This window comes from Adiantum capillus-veneris, chromosome 25 (genome assembly GCF_014529385.1).
Source record: "Adiantum capillus-veneris isolate H3 chromosome 25, ASM1452938v2, whole genome shotgun sequence".
Lineage (NCBI taxonomy): Eukaryota > Viridiplantae > Streptophyta > Polypodiopsida > Polypodiales > Pteridaceae > Adiantum > Adiantum capillus-veneris.
Genome location: NC_140955.1, coordinates 35,589,297 through 35,594,202, shown reverse-complemented (window position 1 = coordinate 35,594,202; position 4,906 = coordinate 35,589,297).

Genomic DNA, 4,906 nt, shown 5'->3' with positions numbered 1-4,906 from the left:
GACTCCATGCAAGTGCAATGTTTACCTGAAACAATGTTGCGTGATCCACTGGTCGTTTGGCACTACATATAGTACAACTGGCAACATAAGAATGTGTGTCCGCATACATAGTTGGCCAATAAACCCCTAACTGTTTCACTCTTTGGTATGTTTTCACTGTTGAACAATGAAAGGCACAATCCTGGACATGTGCTTCTTCAAGGTAGCACTCGAATTCTTCCGGATTTATACATAATCGTAGGATTTGGTCCGATCCTAGATGATACAGCCGTCCTGCTATCAACTAGAAGTTTTTTGTTTGTCGAATTGTTTGTTGTTTGGATCTGTACTCCATATTATCAAACCTACTTCCAAAGGAAAGAATGCTAACAATTTCCTGTGACCATTTGGGTATCATTTCAACATTGAAAAGATAAGCATTTGGTATGTCATCATCTACTCCTTCAGGAGCTTCCCCGTTGTGTATCCTTAAAAGATGATCCGCTCGTAGATGGGTTTTACCCTTTTTGACCACCAATGTGAAATCAAACTCTAGCAATATAATAAACCAGCGTACAATTCTCCCTGTATTGCATGGTTTATTTACCATATACAAAAGAGCTTGATGATCTGTGAAGAACACAATTTTTTTTGCGAGCAAATAATGCCGAAATTTCTTTACAGCATAAATCATTCCTAACCCTTCTCGTTCGGTGGTTGTGTAGTTCTTTTCCGCACTGTTTAACTGCCGGCTTGCATAACACACTGGAAAATCCATTGTTCCGTCTCCAGGTTGAGCCAGAATACTCCCGATTGCATATGCAGAAGCATCAATGTGAACATGGAATATCTTTTCCCAATCTGGTGCTTTAAGTACACGTGTTGATATAAAGTTTCCCTTCAGCTTTTGGTATGAAGTTTCACACTCCTCGATCCCATAGAAATTGATTAGCAAACGATACAGAGGTTGTGCAATGACTGCATACATCTATATGAATCTTCGATAATATCCGCAGTGTCCCATGAAGGATTGCACTTGTTTAGCATTAGTAGGCCTGGGTAGGTCTACGATGACTTTGACGTTGTCTAGGTTAGTGGTTATGCCATTTCTTGAGACAACGTGTCCTAAGATGCGGCCTTGCTTAACCATAAATATACACTTTTCAGGGTTAAGGCAGATTCGATATGTCCTGCATTTTTCAAAGACCTTTTGCAACTGGTCAATATGTTCCTCTCGTAGAAGAGAGTGTACACAAAGATCATCCATGTATATTTCTAAGAATATTCTCAGGTATTCTTTGAACGCGTGCATCATTAACATTTGGAAAGTAGCTAGGGAATTAGTTAAGCCAAACGGCATAACTCGATACGCATAAATTTCCCATTCTGTGGCAAACGCTGTTTTGTGTTGATCCTCCCTTACAATTGCCAGTTGGTTGTATCCTGAAAACCCATCCAGAAAGGAATAAGCCCATTTTCCAGCCACCCGCTCAAGTACATGTTCTGTGATTGGCAAGGGATAATTATTCCTTATGGTGGCTGCATTGAGGAATCCCAAACTCCGAGCGAACTTTTTCGAGCGATGATAAAATCAAGCGAGTTAATGAGAGACACTTTATCATTAATTGGAGGCCTTCTTCTCCAATCAATGTTTGATGTTCAATAAGAGATCCTACCTCAAACCCCTAAAAGAGGGTTTTTTAAAGAAAAAAACTCCCTAAAGGATTACAAAAAGAGAGATATATTTTTTTGGCAAAACTCACAAAAGTGAGTAGTATTGTATTAAAATTAACCAAAAAAAATACAAGACTTACCTTGCTCACAAGCCGAGCTAGGATACCATAGCATGTAGCCATACATCAAGCACAAAAAATACCAAAATTATACATCAACTTCGTGAACCGCCATCAACAACAAACCCGATCGAAGAGGGGAGTCAATCGTCGACAAAACAAGAGCAAACCGACACCACATTATGCCGACATAGCGGGGCTCGTAATCCCCATCACCGAGAGGCCAAGCTTAGGATGCCACTACTACTAATAGCCGTGCCACATCCACCATAGTGCCCAAAACTTGGGACCAAACCAACGACAACAAGACCAAATCCGTCAAGTAGCCGACAAACAAGCAAGAGTCTCCAATACATACACCGAGTTGTACACGAGCAGGTAAGAGACCGCAACATAAACAAAATCTTCTAGTACATAAATAAATCGGATAAGCTATCGACAAATCGAATACGTCCACCATCATCGCTAGCTTTGCAAACTAACCCCCCCCCTCTTCCTCTCCTCACTTTGTGTTCACTACAAAAACACAATTTAAAAAAAGAAAAAGTCTTCTTAAAGGACTATAAAAAAAGAGAGTTTTTTTAAAAAAAAACCTCCCTAAAGGATGTGCGCCGGCGCAGATCCTTTAGAAAGGTTTTTTTTAAAAAAAACTTTCTTTTGTTATAGTCCTTTAGTAAGGCTTTAAAATAGAAAAGAAAATGTGTTCTTGTAGTGCTAAGTGAACACAAAGTGAATAGGGAATACCCATGTTTTTTTATGACGAATATGAAGAGGTGCTCCTTTATTTTAAAAGGGAAGTTGTGTTTAACTTAAATGGAAGGCCTAAGCTGTCAATTATTGCGCAATGCAAGGAAGGTAGGTGTTGAGATGTGGCACATGTAGGGGAGGTTAAACAGGCCATGCTTTTTTTAATATGCATGGGTTTGTGGAGCCAACAAGCATCTAATTGTGGTGGACTGTCTCAGGGAGAAATGCTTTGTGGATCCGCGACTGGTGATATGCTCGATCATCATCGTCTGATGAAACAAAGTGCATATTATTTAGAAGGCTTAAATCTCCAACTCCATCTTCGATGGAATCTGAGGAGACTCTAGCTAATGAGTGGAGACCGAATAGGCGGTACACACAAGTGGCGAGTAGGGACGGAGAAATTTACTTGTCAAAAAGAAAGTGCTTGAGGTACGGTAACTATCTCTCTCTATTTGTACTAAATGCAAAAGTGAATACACCTTTTTTTTAAAGCTCTTAAATTCTCCCTAAAAGGGTTGCACGTCCGGCACACCCTTTGAGGAAGTTTATACGAGAGAGAGAGAGAGAGAGAGAGAGAGAGAGAGTAGGGCTAAAAAAATACATTTTCTCTAACCGATGAAAATACGGGCAAACTTGGATTGCTCTCAATTCTTAGGTGAAAAATTGAATCTTTTGCCGGTAATGACCTAAAGCTTGTGTAATTTTTTTTGCTTTTTCTCTCTTAAAGCCATTTGAAACTTTGACTTTTGTAAAGGCAAGCTCAAAATATAGCCGAGATTTTGTAATTTCAACGCTTAAAATACATTGGAGCTTGGTTTTTTTCTAACATTGAGAGAAAATCTCACTTATTTCTTTTCAATTTTTATACACATCAAAGTTTCTTTTTTTTTTTTAAGGTCCACTTACTTTCGTATTAAGGAATGGCTTCCAAGTCCCTTGTCACACAAGGGCACCTGTCGCACCCTTTTGAAAATGGTTATTAACTCTATTGTCACATTGGAGTTGAAAAAAAAAGCTGCACATTTTTCTCAAGGGAGTAGCCCAAGTGGTTAAACCTCCGGTTTAGATGCTATCTCCGAAGGTTCAACGCCTCTAAAATGAACTCCCACGTGAACTTTGTGTTTTTTGCCACTACTTTGAAAACTTGGCCAAGGGTGCAAGGCCATCCCTTTGACAAGGGATGGAGCTAAATTTTTCCTTTTCATCTGCAAATGATTGGCTACCACCTCCGTGTGGCCTTTGCTTCCCTATCCTAGTGTGACATAGACATAAGACTAATTGCTCTTTTCATTCAAGAGTACTGTGAACTCTCTCTCTCTCTCTCTCTCTCTCTCTCTCTCTCTCTCTCTCGCATGGAGAAGAGGGCTCAACAACTAGGCCCATGCCATATAAATATTCGCTCGGATTTTGGTTCGCACGAAAAATGTCGCTCGGTGTATGGTAAGACTCGTTGCATTTACCTTTTTGATGTTTACACACACTCGCAGTTTTCCGTTCTTTTTGGGAACTACCACAATGGGTGACACCCAATATGAATGTTCAATTTCATAGATGAATTCAGCTTCCATCAGCTTATCAATCTCCTCTTTGATTCGTTTAGCAAATGTGTCATTATATGTATAAGGACGTTGTTTGCTAGGTTTTGCATCTGATTTCAAAGGAATTGTATGTTGGCATATCAAAGGATCAACTCCTTTGAAGTCTTTATAGGACCATACAAACACATCTTTATACTTCTTGAGAAGTTGTGTTAGCCGTTCTTCTTCTTCAGGCTCTAAATCGTTTTCTATATACACCGGCTGAGTTTTTTCACCTGGTTTTGCGAGGTCTATTCTTTTTGCATTTTCTGGCCCATCGTAAGATTCTTGGTTGGTTCTTTCCCTGACTGGGGCGTCATGATGATTTTTCTGTCCTGTATGGTAAATTTCCAATAGTGTGATGGTACATCATGTTTCCTTTCTCTGACTTCCCTTTACCATCACTATCTCACGTAAAGACCGTTTCAGTTCTTGGTATTTCTGTTTACGTTCCAGTTTGGTCCACTCTTGGTCTTTTGTTGTTTCTTTTTTTGATTTTTTTGATTTTTGTGATTTTGTTTCTGTTTTAGCTTTTCGTTCCTGTTTTATTTCCTCTCGCGTTCTTTCCCTTTGATCTTTTGAGTATCTTCTTGATATTTGATCTTTTACACAATCCTCTGCTTTTACAAGCATCAAATAGTGAGTTTTACCTTTTATCCTGGGCATCAGGTTCTCTCTTACTTTGTTTCCTGCTCGTTTCCTCCTATAGCGTTCCTGGCGTCTAGGGTGCTGATTAGCAAAATCATAAAACTTGATATTCTCGGTTTCCCTTCCACGCTCACTTGAGGTGTCTGAACACTCATTATC